General features: G+C 40.6%; 1 long non-coding RNA gene across 1 annotated transcript in view; it reads right to left on the bottom strand.

Annotated features, from left to right (window-relative positions):
- Positions 1–21917, bottom strand: part of LOC138297393 (uncharacterized) — a 76796-nt gene extending 54879 nt beyond the window's left edge. Inside the window, exon 1 of the long non-coding RNA XR_011204075.1 lies at positions 21690–21917. This is a non-coding gene — a long non-coding RNA (uncharacterized lncRNA). The remainder of the gene's footprint in view (positions 1–21689) is intronic.
- Between the last annotated feature and the right edge of the window lie 304 nt (positions 21918–22221).

Raw genomic sequence — 22221 nt, 5'->3', positions numbered from 1 at the left:
GTAATGTGTGTGAGACTGACTTTCTCAGGAGAAGAACAATGGAGACACTGACTGGGGTAGATGCTGCAACAATATTGTTACCTGATGAGCCGGACGATGAGGACACTGCAGGAGAAACCAATCAGCGACATGTGAACGGACTAATAGTAGAATTCATAGATTTGAAGTTTTAGTTTTATTGGACAAAGTGTGAACATGCGATCCCTTGGCAAATGGGGACTTGGGAAATAGTTTTAGGGAATTTAACTTAACAGGACTGCTCTGATAAGAAACCAGTATTGGAGCATTGCATATTTTAGCTATTTACTACACCATTCTCTCTATTCTTCAACGTTTACCTCTATTTTTTTGAGTTGCTTAAATACCTTGTGTTTCTGAACTTTGATGCTGAATCCTGATGCCTTGCTGACCGAACTGATGTCCTGATGATAAAGACTATCTTAGCTTGCCGATCCAATTGAGGAGAGGTATTATTGTACCCATGTGTTTGTTATACCTATTTGCTTTTTCTTTCTAGGTACCAACCGCACTGTTCTGATAGAGCCATAGTTAGATGTTTTCCAAACTTGTGTTACTAAATTGTTTTGCATGAAGCCCTACATGCTGACTTATGCTAATCTGAGGTTTGATAAGGATTCTCACTAATGAAAGTGGCCAATACGGAATATTGTTTGATGAACATCTCTGCTGAATCTAAATGTATGTGATAGTGTTTGCGCAATTGTTCTTGTTAATAATTTGCACCGTAACCTTAGAATGTGTGATAGTAAAAGCTTTGATTAGGTTGCAGTTCTTCCGTCGATTTGGACAGCCAGTGTTGTTTCTGTGTGTGTATCATTTGATTTTGAGATTAACTTACTTGACGTTAGCATTGTTAATATAGGGAAATAAAGATTCTAACTTTTACTACAAGGTGTGGTTATTCATGACTGAAAGGTCATGGTGTGTGACAATTACTGACTCCAATGATTATTGATGTCATTGATTATTGTTGATTATTGATATTGTCTATTGATTGTTGATCTGCATGTACTGGAGTTATGGTGGGATCATCTTAATTGTGAGTCAAAAGGTGCATCAACCTATTCATGTCCCCATGTAAATTTACTTATTAAGGTCAGACGCGCTAACTAAGATGACATCATAGATCCGGTTTATGGTTTTTTTAAATTCAAGAGAGCTCCAGGATGACTAAGATCACCAACATCTATAGTCAACCTGCTATTATTAGTTTTCTGCTAAGAGCTGTTCACTCGCACACAGGCTCCTGCCAAATGTCATTTTTAAAAGAAACATTCTGACCTTTCTGCAAGAATGTTCTGATAAAAATAGCCCCCCGAATTCTGTATTCTCCATATCAATGATACTTTACATTGACACTCTACCCTACTGTCTACTGATGCCTTGGTGGGTTCTTTGAAACCACAACCAACTTAATATTTTACCCCGTGTAGGTATAATTGTTCTCCTTGATCACGTGTATTCTCTAGCTCTATGGTAGCGGGAGGTGGAAATGTTTGTTCTAATATTTTTCTAATCCTCGTGACAGGGTTCCCCTAAGGATGGTAAACTTCCCAGAAGAAATCTCTGCTGCAATGGTGGGGGCATATGTTCCCTGTTTATTAACTTCAAATGCGTGATACCCTTTCCCCCGGTTCATTTTTCTTGTGGGGCTCCTTGCAGTCTCTGTCAAACACTGCATATGCACCCAATTACAGTAGCAGACACTGAGAATTCATCCACTCATTTAACCATCTGTGTGACTTGCAACAAGTCACCATTCAGCTTCAGTTGGCATCTAAGGCAGTGATGCTTTTAACGATTCTGGTAAAAGGCTTATATTCATAGGACTCTAAAGTCTATCTTTTACCTGCAGCAATTCCTTCTCCCACAGAGTGAGTCTACCACTTCAGGCAGGTCACCAAGAGCTTGGGAATCCTTTCATGCTAACCATGTGTGAGAATCCAGGTAGATATTGATACAAGAACTACCCTGGGCTGCATTTCTAAATGAGGGCCTCCTCAGCAGGCTCTGTCAGTACATCCAGATCGATCACCCTGTTTGGTTACCTTCCGAAATCCAGCTCTAAATAGACTGACATTTCTCTCACCTCAGAATGAAAAAAATCCATCCAGCCTAAAAGTTCTGCTTTGACATCACAAGCTCTGGTCTGTTTGGTTGACTCACATGATCAGCTCCCTGACAATGATGAAGGTAACAATCTATACGTAGCCACAATCCAGGGCCATTGGAACCTTTAAGCAGAGAGTTGGGCTCACCGAATGGCATGGGGCAGCTGTCCAGCTGTTTTCCTGTTTGGGCCAGAGAAGTGGTAGAAACAGTTTAACACTGCTGCCAAGGGTCTCCAAATTTTGCGAAGTGACAAGTCGGCCGACTTTAAATATTTGTACACTTTCATTGTGTCTTGCAATTCCAAATGCCAGTGCAGCTGCATCAGAGAACATGAATGAGATACCCTTAAGCTTGCTTGCTTTTCAGCAGGCTAGAGGACGGAATGCTATTTACTACTGGCCACATCTGAGTCTGCTATAATATTCTATATTTAATTGACTAGCGTATGGCACTTAGTAACCTTCTCAAAGAAAGAGTTGTGTGGCCATAATAATGATTTTGAATCTATCCTAATTTGCAATAGACCCTGATTGTAAAGATCCATTGTATTGTATTTGCAATTGTAATTGCATTTACATAGTGTTTACTACCCCTGATGAGGCATCAGGCAACCAAATGTGAACAGTCACCCCTGATGAGTCATCGAAGCACTTTTCAATGAGTAGCACGCTACACTGGAACCCAAAGGGTTAGTTTTGGATTAGGATAGAGGAATATGAGTACAGTATTAGTATAGGGAGGTATGATTTTATTTAGTTGGTTAGTTGGAGTGAATAGAATAACAAAGGGTTAGAGGATGAAAGAATCCAGAAGTGTTAATTGGGAGATCGTAGTAGTAAGATGAGGCTTGGGATAAGTAAAGGAGACCTAGAGGATGGAAGAATCTGTAGAAAGGGATTAGGGAGATCGTAGTAGTAAAATAGGGTTTGGGTTGAGTCAAAGGAGAGAGACATGAGGGAGAATTTAGTAGGGTTGTTTGGGAGATCATAGTAGTAAACTGAGGTATTGGGTGAGCCAGCAGGGGTAGAGGAGGGAAGAGTGTAGGAGGGTTATTTTGGAGCTAGTGGTAGTATGGATTTGGGATGAGTCAGAGGGTGGAGACAGAGGATAGATTGATAGAGGTATAGAGTGATGGTGAAACAGTAAGGCTTTCAAGAGAGTATTTGTTTCCTCTTGTACAGTAAGACTAAAGTAGTAAATATATAGATACATGATTACATAGTAAGGCAATATATGTGTAAGAAATATTATATATTGATATTTAAAGTTGTATCATATAAACACAGACTTTCTAGAGTTGCAGTATTTGTAGTTACTTTGTGTACTTTTATAACATTATTTTTTATTTCCTTAATACTTCAAAATTGCAATGTTTATAGATAAATAGTTAAGATATTTACCTATTGAGATTGATAAAATAATAACAAGCATCTTATCAAACCACTTATTTAGAAACTATGGGCCAGATGTAGAAACACTTTGCGACTCGCAAACGGCGAAAATCGCCATTTGCGAGTCGCAAATGCGTGTTTGCTATGTAGAAATGCATTTTGCGAGTCGGAACCGACTCGCAAAATGCATTTCCGAGACGCAAATAGGAAGGGGTGTACGCGGTCGCAAATGGAGTTGCAGTTACCATCCACTTGAAGTGGATGGTAACCCACTCGCAAACGGGAAGGGGTCCCCATGGGACCCCTTCCCCTTTGTGACTGGACCCAAAAATATTTTTTCAGAGCAGGCAGTGGTCCAAGGGACCACTACCTGCCCTGAAAAAATCCGAAACAAAAGGTTTCGTTTTTTTTTTCCTAAGTGCAGCTCGTTTTCCTTTAAGGAAAACGGGCTACACTTGGGGAAAAAAAAAAACTGCTTTATTTAAAAGCAGTCACGGACATGGAGGTCTGCTGTTCCCAGCAGGCCTCCATCCCCGTGAGTGCCCAGAGTCGCTATGGGGGCGCAAATTGCGACCCACCTCATTAATATTAATGAGGTGTGTCTTTGCGACCCCATAGCGACTCGCAGAAGGAGTCTGAGACACCTTTCTGCATACCAAATTGCGACTTGCAATTTTCGAGTCGCAGGGAGTCGCAAATTGCAAGTCGCAATTTGGTATTTTGCTACATCTGGCCCTAAGTAATGACCTATGAACATGTCAAGTGTAGAATCATATACATACATATATACATATATATATATATATATATATACACAAACATACACATATACATAATATAACATATACGTTTTATATATATATATATATATATATATATATATATATATATATATATATATATATATATATATATATATATATATATATATATGCCAAAAGACTATTTATACTTTTTAAGATAAAAAAAGTTACTATACACATCTGTACAAAGAATTACACATATATACATATATATATATATATATATATATATATATATATATATATATATATATATATAACCAGAAATGATTTCATACACAGATATATGCACTCCATTGCTGTATGAGTATGGTGGTTATGAAGGAAAGAGCCAACTCTTGAGTAGTCTTCTGAAGATAAGATAATTATCCGTGGATCTTATATTTGGGGATAATGAATTCCATAGTTTGGCCGCTTGAACAGAGAAAGATATACCACTGATTATCTTTCTCTTAATGGTGGTGTTTGCTTTGAGGGGTGATTGCTAATCTTGAGCCGAGGTTTCTTTGTTGAATGTATTTAGTGATTTCATTCCTGATGAAAAGTGGTCCTGTTCCCTGTATTTCTTTGTGGGTGATACAAAGCAGCTTGAAGGTGCATCTCCTGGCAATCTGTAACCAATGTAGGACCCTCAAGGCAGGGTAGATATAGGCTTGTGGCTTTACATGCAGAAGAAGTCTTGCAGCTGAGTTTGGAATGCCTTGCAGTTTTTTCAGAATAGATAGAGATAGAGATAATCCATAGTAGAGGCCATTGACATAATCCAGTGGAAATAGTACAAGATAGATAGTAGCCTGCACCTTGTGTGGAAATCCAAGGTGGGGGAAAATGCGTTGCAGAGTTTTTATGGTGATGATGCTTGATCTTGCAAATTCTTTCCACTTAAGCATTCATTGTTAACTTGGAGTACATGGTAATTCCAAGGTTCCCTACTTCCTTATATACTTTAGGAGGTGGTCCCAGATCATCAGGCCTGGTGCAGGGTGGGTCATAATGTTTCCATTTGCCATGTGTGAGTATTTCTGTTTTGGAAGCATTTGGTTTGAGATGTCTCTGTGTCATCCACAGATCAACAGCTCTGAGGCAGCTGAAGATTTGTGAGCTTCCAATGTCTTTGGGGCATTCCAGTTTAAGAAGTATTTGTGTGTCGTTTGCATAGTTGTAGCATGTGAGTTTGAAAATCATTGATCATTGCCAGTAATTACATCACGTAAATGTTAAAAACATGGATGAGATGATTGACCCTTGAGGGACTCCTACTTTTGTGAAGTAGGGTTTGCTTGAGAAAGGGGGAGTATGGATGACATTAGTTCTGTTTTGAAGGTAGGATGTGATCCAATCAAGAGCAGTCCCCTCTAAGCTGACTTCATAGTCTTTGTATTAGGGTGTCATGGTCAGTACCAAAGGCAGCTGAGAGGTCCAGAATAAGTAGTGTAGTAACTCCACTTGCAGTCCAGATGGTGAAAAGAATAGATTTAGTGCCTCTTCTTGGGTGGGATCCAGTTTGGTAATCTGAAAGTATGGCATTATCATCAATGAATTGTGACATCTGGGCCAAAGCTGCTCTTTCTATCAGTTTGCCCAGGAAAGGTTCAGTTGTAATTGGTCTGGAGTTGTTGTGGGTCCAGGTTTGTTTCTTTAATAATGGGTGTATTTATGCCTTTTCAAGATCTTCAGGAAATATTCCAATAGCTAAAGAATTATTGATGATTCTTTTTACTGGTGTGGCAGCAGAGGTAGATAAAACAATGTTCTTGAAGATATGTGGTGGACAAGGGTCAGAAGGGCAGCCGAAAGGCCTTCTAGCTTTGGCCAGATCATAAATTCACTTTGTGTTAATTGTTTGAAGAATTACAGAGGCTGGGTTGGCTTACTCTTGGACAGGATTTTTGAAACGGAATGGTGCTGGTGGTTTTCCTTTAATCTATAGGAGTCCAATGTGTTTGCATTGGTTGTGTAATGATTTGCTAGTTTGTACATGAAATCTTGAGTAATGGATGACTTGCTTCCATGCATTTAGGTTTTCAAAATTTGTTGAGAATTTTATAAAATTCTTTATTTGCAGATATAGCATTTTGAATTATGTCTGAATAGTACCTTTTGTAGCTTTTTTGATTAATGATTTGTACATTATGTTAAGTTTGCGTGGCAAATGTTTGTTTTGAATTCTGTTTGTTTTGAGCCAGGTTCCTTGCAGCCTTCTAATTTGTAGTTTTATGGTTTTTAGTCCTGTATTTCTTCAAGGTGCTTGTTTTCTTTTTCCCTGATTTGTTTTTCTGAAAGGCATTTGGGTATTGTAAGTTTACTGTGGCCACTAATAACATTTTTGGACATATTGTATTGTGTAGTTGTGTTTCAAAATTGAGTTTGCTGCATGGTCAATTGATGGATGTATGCAAGGTAGTCTTGTGTGTGTTGGTTTGTGGCGTTTTATATAGGAAAGTTACCAAATGGTGGTCTGACCATGTGACTGGTGTGCTACTTTGAGCAGTAACTAGTTCTGGGTTTGACATCTAGGATGTGAGCAGTGATGTGTGAGGGATTGTGTACAATCTGATTTAGGTTCAATGTGAATAGGCCAGTGATGATAGCTTTTGGATGGGGCATATAGGGTTTGTCAAACCAAATTCTTCGGTCCCTAAGAATGTATGGGTTGGAATACAATGTTATAAGGTTTACCACTGTGTCTAGAAATGTGTCTGGGTATGTTGAATTGCTAGGTGTTGGTTTATAAAGGAGGAGGAAGTTGGTGTAGGTTTGCATCTATTGATGAAGTCCTCTCAATCTTGTATGGAGATGTTATCTGTGTGGCTGAAATTTACTGTTCGTTTGAATATTACAGCTAGTTCACTTCCACTTATATGGTTTTGGATGATGGTTTGACAGCCTGGAGGAATGGCTTCAGGCAACACTGGGGCCATGTCATCTCCTAACAATGATTCAGTTATGAAGAGTAAAGCAGGTTTTGTGTCAGTGAGTAGGCCGTAGATGTGGTTCTTGTTTTTAGACAGCGATTGAACATTTACCAGTAAGCAGTTTAGAGACTGTGTTTTGGAGGTGGTGTAATTTTGTTTTGTAGAAGAGTGATCAGTATATTTTGAACTTGCAGCAGGTGTTTCATTAGAGCTGACATTAACTGTATGAGGGTCACGATAGTGTTGTTTTTCTATATAGTTTTCCTTGTCCTGCAGGTTTAGAACACATTTTGTTGGGTCTGTGTGTGTTGGTGGCGGAGATGGCAGTTGCGAGTAACATGATGTTCTTTTTGTAGAGTAGCCTTGTTGTGTAATAGACATGAGGATGCAAACTTGTGACAAGTGGCATGTTGTTTATTTGGTTTGCATCTGTTTAGGGTGGAAGGAGTAGGGGTGGTGGTGAAGCATGTGGGTCATATTCTAAGGCTCTAAATTGTGCAATGGTTGAGAGGCGGGTAAATAAATGTTATTGTGCTGGGGTGTTTGTGGTAGATGTGTATGAAGAAGAATGAGAATTTCAGAGTAAAATTGGTTCAGGAATTGTATTATTTGTGCACTCATGAGGGTGGGAGTGGATTTGACGGAAAGTCTTATGAAAGTGTGTGTGATTTTGATGTGCTGGTGTGTTTGGTTTTGTTTTGTGGAGTAGTGAGAGGAGACATAGATGTAGTGGTTTTCTGTGAAGGATTTCTATCTGAGTTACTACTGGTGAGTGATATTTGAATAGTGCAAGGGGTGATGTATTTTAGAGAAGAGTGTATGTGGTGTGTGAGAGGGTTTGGACAAAAGTTATGAGTGGTAGAGGTAATATGTGTGGTAGAGTGGAGTGGAAGGATTTTATGGTTGTGTGTAATTGGTAAACAGAGGCGGAGATTGTTGTTGGATGGTGTAATGGAAGGCTGAGTATAGGTTTTGTCATGATAAAAAGGGGTCAATTCGGAACAAGTGGAGGAGAGAGCTGCAGTTTTGTATGAACAGGTAGTGTGTGTCTGGATGCATTAAAGTTATGTATAATGTGGCTTTGTGTTATGTTGGAGATGTGTGGATTTGTTAGTGGTATAGGACAGAGTTGTATTTTGTGTGACAATGAAGGTGCCATAGTGTTGTAGTTGTGGTATGATTGCGAAGAGCTGTGGTTTTTGGAGCTTTGTTGTGGTTGTTGAGACATGGAAATCTATCTGAGGATTGTTTGTGGTGCATTTACAGAATGCCTTTGCTGATATTGTGTTTGGATGTTTGAGGATGTGGAGGGCTTTAGGCGGAAATTGGCAAAGGAGAAATTGGGCAGCATCTCTGGCCCCACTAACCAATCAAAACCCTAGCCTTGACGGCCAATTCGATCTGTAACCCTAACTGCTTAGTCCAGTGGTAACCCTAGCCATAGTAGCCAATCAGAACCCTAGCGTGAACAGCCAACTCAAACCCTAAGCCCTTTGTCCAATAGAAATACTAGCTCTAGCAGCCAATCATAGCAGCAGATACAACAGCCAATAGGCTGCTGTGTTAGGGGGCAGGGAGATGCTCCTCTATTCAGAATCTCATTGGATACAGACAGGCAAAATCCACACTTCCTAGCTAGAAGATTCTACTTTTCAGGTAAGGGATGATTTTGAAACCACTGAAATACTGCTTTTCACCACTTAAACTAATCACTTTTTCAAGCCAAACACAAGTTCTGCATACACTTTCCGTGCACTGTTTAAACCACAGAGTAGATTAGGCAAATCCTCGAAATATTCTTGTAAATCAATGAGGTGTATTTATCCCATTTTTCCAATCTTGGGGAGGGGTTTGAACCTAAATGATGAATTTGTGGAAAACAAGAAGGGAAATTCACACAGTCACAGGTGGAGCAAACACAACAGTTTAAAGGTACCAAGTTTTCATAAAAACAGGAAGCCAAATGTAAACAGCCATAGGTAGGGACAAATCATGTTTTGTTTTAAATTACAAGAATACACCGTCTCTGATCTTACCACCTTCTTTGACTCTTGCCCTAGGGCCTGTTTGGGGCACAGAGAAGCTTGGCTCACAAAAAGGAGGTGGCTGTCTTGGAGTTACCTTCACAACCTTAATGGGCCAGTGCAGGTGTGGAAGGAGTGCTCAGGTATGGCAAAAACAGAAGCACCCGGAAATCAGAAAAGTAGAAGAAAGTAGTATTATTTGGTTCCTAGACTCTGGGGTGCACAAATCCTGGCAGAATTACCATCACACCAAGGCTGTAGACCCCATTATCCAAAAATATCTGTGATGTCAAGATCAGTTGCACACAGAGACTGTTTGCACCTCAGGAATAAAGGGATTGGTAAGGAACATATCACTGGATGGACTTGTGCTTGGGGCTCCATGCCACTGCACAACCTCTTACAGGGGGACCTGGAGAGCTTCATGATTATTAATGCAGTCTGACCATACCTGCCCTTGTGAAGGAATCGAGATGCAAAAGGAGCATGCACACATCAAGTTAATCTCCCTTTAGAAAATGTCCATGAATCCCACTCTTGGTGTTCGGAAGGTGGGTTCTGAATGGTCTCAGAGACCCTTAATACTGGCTCTCAAAGGACAATTTATTCAGGTGAATGATACATTATGTAAATCTCTTCCAGACATTCATTGCATCCCCACCCCAGGGACTCATTGCAAGGCACATGCTAAAGGAAAATGAATAGGTACACGGGCAAAAAGATTTTGCTCACAAATTCCCAGTGCCGCTGAGGGCCACCTGCAAAGCACCTGGACACCCTCACGGATGAGTAGCGCACTATACAAACACACAAACCGTTACATTGTGAGGCAAAGAGGCTTTTAAGGGGTTTTAAAATACAAAAACTTGTCTCTTTACAGAGTGATAAAAGTAAAATTCAATGTGCATTCTTTACACAAAAACAAGGTCTCAATGAAAGGGTGAGAATTGTACACTCCTTTGTATGTGCCACTTTGTTGCTGTTTAAAGTAAGGATACACCATAATATCGGAAGAATCGTTTTCATCTGAGGAGGGGGGTTTCAAGGACACACTGATTTCCTGTTTCAGGAAGGAATGTCACATATAATTACATGGTGAGCACGTATGTTAAAGAAACTATTCCTTGAAAGTGCTTCTTGTAAAAAATGTCCGATAACTGTAGGACGTGTTTGGGAAAAGAAAGTGAACGCATATACTATTGGATAATCTTCACTAAAGTGGCGCATGTAATGCGCAATAATATTCTTATTAAGGCTAATATTACCACTTTCCACAATTTTAGATTTGAGTACTTTTGAAAGGTTTGTGTAGTTATATCCTGCATTAACGTTTTAACGGAGACGTATTTGTAAGTCTTAAAATTAGCAAACCATGGAATTAATTTTTACACTGCTATAGTTAAAACACAAAGGGCCAGATTTAAGTAGAACACAAATTGCGACTTGCAATTTGCGAGTCAAAGCGACTCGCAAATTGCAACTCGCAATTTGCGATGCAGAAAGGTGTCTCAGACACCTTCTGCAACTCGCTATGGGGTCGCAAAGACCCACCTCATTAATATTTATGAGGTGGGTCGCAGTTTGCGACCCCATAGCGAGTCTAGCCACTCACGGGGATGGTGGCCTGCTGAAGACAGCAGACCACCATGTCCGTGACTGCTTTTAAATAAAGCAGATTTTTTTTTTCTTTTTGCAGCCCGTTTTCCTTAAAGGAAAACGAGCTGCAAATAGAAAAAAATACCGAAACCTTTTGTTTAGGTTTTTTTCAGAGCAGGCAGTGGTCCATAGGACCACTGCCTGCTCTGAAAAAATAATTTTGTGCGCATTCACAAAGGGGAAGGGGTCCCCTTCCCGTTTGCGAATGAGCTACCATCCACTTCAAGTGGATGGTAACTGCGAGTTGGTTTGTGACCGCGGAAACTTACATTGCGGTGCGAGTCGCAAATAGGAAGGGAACACCGCTTCCTATTTGCGTGTCGGAAACACATTTTGCGAGTCGGTTCCGACTCGCAAAATGTGTTTCTGCATAGCGTGCGGGCATTAGCGCCTCGCAAACGGCGTTTTTTGCCGTTTGCGAGGCGCTAATGCCTTGCTACTTCTGGCCCAAAGTAATTAAAGCGCTAAACAATACATTCTCAAATAATAATAGGTACTCATTTCAATAGAATCAAAGATGGCATAGGTAACTTTTGGGAAAATGCGTTAACTCACCCAACACGTTTCCTTTGGGAATTAATGTATGTTCAATGGGAGAAATGCTTTTTGAAATCACAGTCTTTGGTGTGCAGTTGTACAACACGTTTTTTTATGAGAGATTCATGAGGAAAAATGTGCTAAGAGCAAAATAATGTATTGTCAGATTGCTTGATTTGCTACATTGGTCCCTTCAGGCGGTTTGCATGCTTTCTTTTCATCGGAGACAGACGCCTATGACATATTGTTTGTTGCTTTAAGGCAAGCAATTTCTTGCAATGTATATTTGACGTGTTTCTCAGGCCCCTGCTTTACAATACATGGCTTAAAAATAAATACAACAGGAACAAGTGAAATAGTGGAATTGCATTTCTAAAATAATCTATATTTTACTTATATGTTTCAACATAACACGTTTTACAAGACATTAAAACATGGGCCACATTTTCATGTCTATTTTCTCTCCACCTGTGAAACTTGAAGGTGTTTTCTTTCCAAACCAGAATACCCTTGAAAGGGTTCTCCAAAGGTGAAAAACTAAAATATAACGTATATGTAACAGAGGGACCAACTTATGTGAGATATCGTAGCCGATAGTAAAGGGTACGTGTAATTACTCCTTTGACTAATAGAAAAACCAATGCAAGAGTTAACAATGCACTTGTAGTTTAATCTATCTGCGAAACATTATTTGCGAAATGTAGGTCTTTTGGAATCCCACAGAAAATCTGAACAGTGTAAATCTTTGTTTTTTTTCTAGTACCTTTCATTCTTGTTGAAGACATTTCTCAGAATGAAAAATGTAGCAAGCTGTAAGTTGGATGGTCTGGAAACACCACTATAATGTTGAAACTTAGAAAATAATGCACCGACTTTCCAGAATATTCCAGATGTGAGGACTTTGAGGCAGATGTCTGAAGCCTTTTTGCATTAGCAGAATTGGGCCATTTGCGAGTGCAAAACCTTTGTTTTGTCTTGTATGAAACCCACATGCAATCTGTCAAAATGTGAGCGAGTCGCAATTTTGTTGCAACCAAATACCAATTGGGTACTTGGAAGGGGCATGTTTAGGGATTTCTTTACAAATATGGAACCGGAATAAGATGTATTAATGTTTAGGAACCGAAATTCGGCGACAAAAGATTAATACTTTTCCAACTAGAAATGTGTAGTGTCCTGAAGTTACCCCTTCCCCTTTGTGAATGCTGGCCAAAACCTTTTAAGAGTAGGCAGTGATCTACACTTAAATTTTTGATTTTTTAGGAAAAATGGGTTGCATTTAAAAAAAGTTTTATTTGAAAGCAGCAACAGACATGGTGGTCTGCTGACCTCAACAGTCCATCATCCCTGGGATAGCTGTGATTCATAATGGGTCACAATTTGTATCCAACCTCATTAATACTCGTGAGGTAGGCCAAATTAAGACCCACTATGAAATGGTATTGGGTCACAAAATAGCACACTGGTTGCAAAAATGCTAGTCACAAATTGCAAGCAGTATCTTGCGACCAGAGGTTCATACATTGGCCCCAATGAATGGTTTTCACTGTCTTGTTGAGTATTTTTGTGCGGTTACTTAGTTCACATATCATTGCATGTTTTGGGTAGTTAGATATATTTTTAACTGTGCCACGTGTCTACATTGAAGGGAACAATAATGGTCCTGTTTGTTTTTATTTGTTTGAGGAATTATGGTAATTTGACTAACTACTTGTAATTTTTTGGTCTAAATAGCTTCGCTCATAAAACGTAGTTCAACCATTTCTTTTACAAATATTTTAGTGAACACAAAGCAATTGTGTACCCTGTTGCTTCCATTGTGTTAATTTGCACTGATCGGTCTTCTATACTACAGAACAGCCCATTCGTGCTTTTGCTGCCCCTTCTGCAATATCCTCTGTGCAGGGGCACATTGTGTACCCTCACAGTGTGAATCTGGTGATACTGCAAATGCATGTATGTTTGACCACACACAAATTAAATTACTCCTTTCCCTATGAGCCTGCAGCTTATTATAGACACAATAATAATTCCGAAATGCCCCCTATGAGATGGGCCACAGTCTGAGCAATCACTAGAGGAGTCCTTTATTTGGGTTAAGGTGCTGATAATCAAGTTACCTCCAAAGCCTCCTGTATACTCAGGATTGGGTGTGCATGAAATTAAACTTAGGTCATCAAACAATTTGAACTTCTGTTTGATAGTTCATACCTGCACCCTGTCCAGTCATGCATTGAGCCACAGGCTCCAAGGGCATGTGCATTGTTTGCAGAGTCTTCTATAATCCTTGCCCTAGTTTCATCAAGGGGAAAAGTTTGTAATGTACACTGCTATTGCCATCCTTCAATGGACAACGTTTGGCTACTATTCTTTCAGGGTACAGATCACATAACATTGTTACTCACATCAAATTCCTTTAAATCTTAAAAGTAACCCATATTTAGTTTTGTAAAAGTGTGAATTTTGGTATTTATTAAGTCACACCCAGTACATATCAAACTATACTACTGTCTCTCCTTAGCACTGGCAGGACCCATAACAAACAACAAATCCTATCACATACATGCAGTGAATTTCATTGTGAAGCAATGGAAAGGTAGTTCACAGTTAGAAAAGAGCTGTGACTGAGCTTCGAAAAAGGACTAACAAACGTACTCCCAAAAGGTAGCAAAGTTTTTGTAAGTACTACAAGACCTGACTTTGGTAGTTTTGCTTAAGAGGCAAGGCCTTCTTCAGACCAATTATGGTGCATGTGCAACAACACCAAAGTCACAAAACAGCTTAGAAATAAATAAATCACATTTTCTCAACATTTTGTAATAAATTGATAGTAAAATTAATACAAATAGATGAAGGCATCAGGAGGCATTATAACAACAAACTTTTTGTATTACAAATAATGAAAAAGGGAAAAAACAACATAAGTCGAGGAAGTGTACTTGACTAGAACATTCATGGCTGGCTCATTATTAGCTGCAGCTGGAAAAACTTGATGGTTTGCTTCATTCAAATGCTTTGCATACAAACATAAACAATGTCTTGAGGTCAGAAATCTTCAGCAGGGAAAGGCTAGCAGATCTACCTAAGAAGAGCACTATGATGCTGACTTAGGGCCTGGTTTAGATATTGGCGAACAAGTTACTCCATCACTACAGATATCCCGTCTGCCGAAATCTAAATCCCATAGGATGTAATGGGATTTATATTTCAGCAGATGGGATATCTGTCACCATTGTGACGTAGTAGCTCATCTACTAATGTCTAAATCAGACCCTTTGTCTTTTGAGGGGTTCCCCTGTACCCTCATACTTTGCACCTGAAAGCTCTGAGTAAGAAAAACCCTTAAAGGTGAAGCATGTATTCAAGTGCTGCAATTGTTCCCTCCTCGGCTGTGTCTCGCTCTCTTTTTTTTATCAACAACTTTATTAGCATTTTTAGCATGATGAGAAATAAAGTACATGTGCATCTCAAATTAACGGCATCAAAGTAGGGCTGATAGACAAAAGATGCTACAAACAGAAAACTCTAGGGAATGCGAATATTGGTTTCCTTGACAGTGGGTTGATAACTAGGATATAAATATCCCATAGAAATTATAAAGTGCCCCCTCTCATTAGCTTTAAATTTGATTATATTTCTGGGGACGCCATGGCATTGTAGATAGGTACCATCAAGAGTGAGATTCTGTTCATAGATTAACTCCATTCCGTCAGTGCTAGAGTATTCGACCATACCACAAAAAGGAGCAAACCTAATATCCTATTTTGATGAAGAACTTTACCACAATTGTGTACTGGTAATTCTTGGCTCTGTCAAGCAGTTCTAGGAGTCCTACCATTTTGAACAATTTGGCTGAAGATGGAGTTTTGAAGGGTTTTCCACACCTCAAGCTCTCTACTGAAGATGGTCAAAGCAGACTGATGCTCAGATCCAGCACCACTGCATGTCATTGATAACCCATGCACTAGGTTAATTTGGTCGAGGTGCACAAAGCCATTTTATGACCACAAACCATGCGGTTCACAACCTCACTAGGTTTTCTACCTCAAAATGGATTTTAAATCTACAATAAACCAAATTTGGGAGCTGTCATATCCTTTCAAACTTAGAAAATGGGTTTTAGCAATAAACGAATAAAAGAATTGTGATTGGGAAGGATGCAATTGTGTTTGCAAACTGTTGATGAATAACCAACACCTCATAGGAGCAGATCAGTGAGTCGCTGAATGAAAGGTGGCCCCTTGGGACAACTTCCCCTTTCTGAAGGATGGTCAGTAGACCTTGGGCCAAACAAGCAGTGGCTCAGAAGACCAGTGCTTTCTCCCCCTACAATCTTGGCAAAGAGGATTTGTTTTAAAAAGCAGCCCCAATTCACTTAAGGAGTTGCCAGTTTAGAAATTCAAAACCAGCAACGGTGGTCTTCTGTTCCTTACAGGCCACCATCAATTTGTTAATAGCCAGTCACAGGCAGGTCGGAAACAGTGACCTGCCTAATTAATATTTATTAAGCAGTTCATTTTGTGGCCACCTGTGACTGGATGTTTTGCAATGTAATCTTTTACCACATAGGCCACATTGCAAAATCAATGCAAATTGTGGTCACTTTTTGTTACTTTTCTCTTGGCACATCTGGCCTTTAATGCTTTTCTTTTCTACACATAGGCCCATTTCCAGTTCTCTACTGTCTCCGGATATGCTGGGAAAAGAATATAATTAACGCAGTACAACCAAGGTCTTAAGGCTTTACCTAAAATACCAACCATGTCCACAGCAATGGCTACAGTCCACTTGGGACACTTCACAAAGAGAAGCATGTCTTGAACATTGTGTGACCCATGATTATCAATGTCTCCATTATAATGAAACCCCCATAATTACCTGTCATATCATACTCACATTTCAAGAGATTCAACTCTGAATGCCTCATTCATTGGTGAGAAGTTCAGAGAAAGTCACACACCCTTGTCGTAGGATTTTCAAACAGGGGCCCTATGTATTTTAGAAATCAGGGATAAAAGTGCATTTTATCAAGGTCAAGGAGTAGGTGTACACAGCATAGGGAATGAAAGGCACTTTCTAAATCATTTAGAATTACGGAACATGGGTCTGACACTCCCAGTGCTCATACTGACATTAGATGCAGGTTGCAAGCAGTCAAACCTGAAGCCATTCTAGTTAATATGAACCAGGGGTTTAACTACTTTCTGCATCCTTGTAGCTCATGCAGTGGCAATTGTTGTGGCCCCTACATTGATGAGAGAAATTGAGGGCAAGAGCAACACCAGTAATTTGCTGCCCCAGATTAGACACCACAACAATCATTGCAGTGCTCTCTTTTTATAAAGTTCAAATGGAAGACTATTTAAGCTTGTGATTTTCCCTGGTACCATGCTGTTGATGTCTCCACATTCATAGCAAGATCTAGTTCCTTAGAAAGCTGAAGAGGAACTCTGCATTTACAGATCATGCATGAACTAATTCAGAAATCCTCGTTCTAGCTTAAGGGTCTAGGCATACAGATTCATAGTACTTTCCAAAAGCCGATGCTGTCTTCTGTGTCAGAGATCTGGACTCCCATTACGGAGTACATCTTTGCTGCCAATCCGGAGACCTTGTCACACCTGAGAAGCCATAGAGCATCTTGCTTGATCTGTTCTCAGGTTTCTATAAATGGCCATATCCGCTACATGTGTAGATTGTTGTTTAATCAGTGTGCTAGAGACCTCCACAGTTGTAGGACAGTATATTCTCCTGCTGCAACCTATGCATTCTTAAAGGAAAGGAGTTCTACATCAAGGGTGGTCACTCCTATATATCTCCCTTGCTCTTTTTTATGCCATTAGGCTATGAAGTTATCATGAATGACACTGTGAAGGGGTGGAGTCTGGTCTCCATCAATGATGGCTGGCTTCTATTAGAGTACTGAGGCTCCCACTTACCTCAGCACCAACCTGCATGATTCTGCATCCCTGGATTGCCCTGACTCTCCTAGTTGTTTAGAGGATGTGGACGGGCTACTGGAGAGTGCCTTTACCACCACTAGCCCACAAGACTTCCATCTGAGATCACTAACAATGTGCCTCATCTAGATCACAATTGCAATGTACCAGGTCCGAGCCGCAGACTCATGTACTAAGACTGTAGTTTTAGGGCGAATGCACAGGGAAGCACAATAGAAAAGAAAGAGGTACAGTAGTGATCCCAGTGATCTCATGCCCGCTACAGTTAATTTACCTGCCTCATTGCTCCACCACTCCACCCTGATCCCAAGTGCTAATGGGCTGGAGCCTCATCCCAGGGACACTACTGATTAATTGGGAAATGAGACTGAATTGTATTGACTGGGAACAGCAGTGTGCATCCTGAGAATGGCTGTACTTCCTCACCAACAATGACTGTTGCTGCAGCCAAGTGTCTTGAGCTAGCAGTTGTTGTGCTACTGACATGTAGAGGGGGATCCCTTTTCTGTGCCCTATGTGGTGGGTTCCCCAAATACTATGCTATAAATTGTCGTGGCCTAGATCCAGATCAGAAGAGTCAGTCCTGGGCGGCATCACTTCCGAATCAGAGGTACAACTGCTCCCCATCTCTTCTCCTAGTGTGATAGTATGGCCAATTAGGAGAGGGGCTGGTGCTGCAGGGTCAGTGTTGAAACCTAAGTGCAGGGATTGCATAGGACCAACTGCAGCAGGTCCACACTGCTAGCAATGCTGTTTGTCTCAGATATGCTTCCATAGCAGTTCTCAACATCCTGGCTCTAGGGAGATCCTTCATGCCCTTAATGCCACCTCTGGAGACATGCTAGGGCTCATACAAGTTATGATTGCACATACATAAGCCCCGCCCACCCTTCGAGCCTGCTCCACGTATATGGAATTAGCTGGTCTGGCTCCTGCCATGAGTGCTCCTCCATGTTACAGAATGCAGTCTGCCATTGCTCTTCTGAGTGAATGAGTTCCAACAAGGAATCTCCATGATTCCCTTCTGACTCTCTTTCTCCCTTGGTATCTGTCGCCACCTGACCACACCTCTAAGAAATGTCTAACATGACTAGAAATATTGATAAAAAATTGAACTCTATCAAAAGTATAATGGACTTGGTTTGAGAAGATACTAAATCCCCAGCTAGTAAACTTTGATCCATAGGAGCAGATTTGGCTATGTACCCATCAAAATGGGTTTCAACCTAGCTGAAGGTGATGACACTGGGGCCCGTATTTATACTTTTTTTTAGCTCCGCATTTGCGCCGCTTTTTGACGCAAAACGGCACAAACCTACAAAATACAATGGTATTTTGCAAGTTTGCGCCGTTTTTGCGTCAAAAAACGACGCAAATGCGGCGCAAAAAAAGTATAAATACGGGCCTGGATGTTTGCATTGCAGTGCTATACAGGGAGCCTGACTTAGGTCGGGAGCTTTGGTTGCTAGATAAGAAGTGGATTGACGTGGAAGGCTGCATCAAGAGAAATCATGTCAGCTTCATGGGAGCATATACCCATGGGGCCTGGCATTCTCCCTCTTTTTGAATTTGAAAGATCCCACTGATATGCTCCTAAAACTATCGAGACAGAGTAGCACCTCAACCCATTATAGCCTGCTTTATTCACCACGAACAGGCCAGACAACTTATCATGGCAGCAAAAAAGAACAATAGGCCCTTTTAGTAGGACTCCAGGATTCACATAGCTGTGGACTTCTCTCATGACATAATCTTCAGGAGGAAAAAAATTATTGTCTCTGTGACTGCTCATTCAGCAATTGGACATTTGTTATGGCCTTTTAGAGCCTGCTATGTTGGTTTTCTCTCTTAATGGTACTATCTGAACATTTACTGAACCTGATGAACTGGAACAGTTTATGGATATGCTGGGTTCATGTCAAGTCTACAGCTGCCGCAGTGATGCAACCACCGCCTGAGACTGCTGACTCACAAGTCCTAATGGATAGTATGGAGGACCACAACTAAGAAGTGAGGTGACTGGAGACTGTGTTGAGGAAGTGGGAGGAAAGGGATTGCTGAGATTCTCTTAAAAGCCCTAACAGAGGCAGTGATAAATACCAGTCCCCCGTAAAGATCTGAGGGTCCTGCGGGGATACTGTGTTGTGGGATGGGTGGGAGCCTGGGTTAGTGAGAAACTGCACTGATGAACAGTGGGTAAGATCCATCCACAAACATAGCACAGTGGTCCTGTAAGAGTGAGTCAGAAAAGTGGTATTGGCTTCTTTTTAGGAGATGGTAGGTCAGTCGTACAAGGAGCTGGTACCACTTTGACAGGCAAACTTCTCCTAGCCACAGATACACAGGAACATCCATGGGCTGGAAGGGATGCCAGGGACTATTGCTTTGTTCTAACCTGACAGCTGGTAGGCATAAAGGGAGAAAAGATAAGGAGAGCGCTCACCTGTTCAAGGAGATTGGGTTGGCTGGCAACACACAGAATTCCTGAACTGAGTAGTTATTCTGATGTTGATCTTTGTTTGAGTTAATTTCTCTTTTAATGCATTACTTGGTTTTCATTATGGTTACACTCAATAGGCAGGGACAGTGTTTCCCTCTGCACAGTATACACTGTTCAATATGCATTATATAATTCACCGTTGTTCTGTCAGATCCCAGACAGGATTGTTACCTGCAAATAGAAACTCCTGACCTAAGTATACTCATTTATCTCCCATTAACTGTCACAGACTACTCATATTACCCCAACATGTCTTGAATAGTGGCACCCATCAGGTCGGCTGCAAAGAGATGGACCACACTCACCCCAAACACTTGCGACTGACCATTTCATTAAGAAAAAAAGAGACTTGTCTACATTGAGATAAAATTCCGCGACATTGCCTTCTAACTGTAAACCCACCTTTCAGAATCAGACAAAATAAAAAAGAATTAGGCCGGGAGAGTCATTAGTGCCAGATATGTTAGCGGGAAGGCCACTCTGGAAAAGACAGGGCCCAGAAGAAATTAGGTGTTACTATTCTACTTAAGAAGTTGTTAAAATACACAATGCTTGTGTAGATGACAGAGGGCACTATGGCCCTCATTACAACTTTGTTGGTAACTGCCGCCTACCACCACGACCGACAACATACCATTGCTGTGGCTACCAGCCGCAATGATACATCCTGTCAGTGTTTTGCTGGCAGTCGCGTCCTGTCTCCTGCCAGGGGATCCCAGGTAATATATGAAGAACAGAGGTTTACCCCCCAAAAAACCTACCTGACCTGGGTAAGGAAACATGTATGCATAAACAATTGGTCAAAAGGCTGGGATAGATTACTCAATTTTCTAACAAGAGAAGTGACAAATACTCTCTTGGGGACATTATTTCTTTGTCAAATTTATTCATCTATAATAATATAGGACGGAGAGAATCATAAACAGGACAAACTGTCATAATTAAACTGAACAATTACACCAGGACTAACATTTATACCACAATATCAATTATTTACATATAAGTGAATATAAACATATCACGAAATAATGACTAAAAATGAAACATCTGAAAATTGTCCCAACTCAATCTCCTCCATTGGAGGTAGTGGTACGTAAAGTACTTAAAGACGTAATCCACTCCAACGCGGTGGTTGTCGTTAGTTATAACAACAAATGCTGAACCCAGATCAATTGCTTCCTAGGGTTTCTTGCACTGTCCGATATCCTTCTGGAGAGTCAGTTGTGCTTTCTACCCAACCCTGCCTCAATCCACAAGGTGTCGACGCTTTTTGGCCCCTTCTATTCTGGGCCTCATCAGGACTACAATGGGACAACTTTGCCTAAATAATAAATCAAAACAAACCCAAATCAATATACTAAAAATATTCAAGAAAAAATTAATTAAATTAAAAACCACATAGTAAGTCACCTGGTGCATCCTCTGTGGTCAAAAAGTCAGAATCTGCCCCAGTGCGGGTGTGTCCAACCATGCAAAGTGCATTGTGCTTGTAAAGGATTAATACATTAATACTGTCTGCCCAAGTCATGTGGCCCACGTGTTCAGGGCCCTGTCATCATATAAACCACACTCAAGATAAAAGTGCAGCCCCTCGGTGTAATGAATCTAAATGATACCTATAATTTGGTGCCGTCACGAGAATCTTCGGCCTGTTATTTCCTAAACATAAGGAAAAAACTAAACTTGACTCGCATATGCCTCTGTATGTAAATCTTTGGGAATTAACTAAAAGTTCCACGTTCCCAGTGCTAATGGGACTGTAGTACTTACTGTCAAAGTAGATTCTTAAACTGTCACGCGTGTAGAATTAGCGTGAACTCCTGCCCGTAGTTTGTATAAAAAATTCTGTTAGTCGTGCACCGGGAAGAGACTCATTTTGCACCTGTGCATTGGTTGTCAACTCGTCCGAGCTCAAAGCCTCGGCGTTTTCAAAGTCGGCGTGCCGGCTCGACGAGAGAAAACAAAAGGTAGAGGGGTGGGTCTGCCCTGAAAAACGTGTCGGCCATCTTTGAATGGCTTTGAATCGAAGGCAAATAGAAGCATCATCTATATGAAACGTTCGTATTGAATGACAGTGGACACAGGGGCTGGGCCCAAAAGTGAAAAATAAAAGAAATGTGCGGACGGTTAGCAAACTCAGGCCATGAGTGCATGAGGTAGCCGTCGATGTATCTATATACAAATATTATAAAAATAATAAAGCACATACAGAAATTCAGAAAAAGTCAGAAACATGGGGAAAACAATAATAATAATAATACCCGTTAAGGTGGACATGCTCACTCTCTCCTAATATATGGTC

The sequence above is a fragment of the Pleurodeles waltl genome, chromosome 5 (assembly GCF_031143425.1).
Source record: "Pleurodeles waltl isolate 20211129_DDA chromosome 5, aPleWal1.hap1.20221129, whole genome shotgun sequence".
Taxonomy (NCBI): Eukaryota; Metazoa; Chordata; class Amphibia; order Caudata; family Salamandridae; genus Pleurodeles; species Pleurodeles waltl.
The sequence above is the reverse complement of the archived record's forward strand: the minus strand, read 5'-3'. Positions and strand labels throughout refer to the sequence as shown.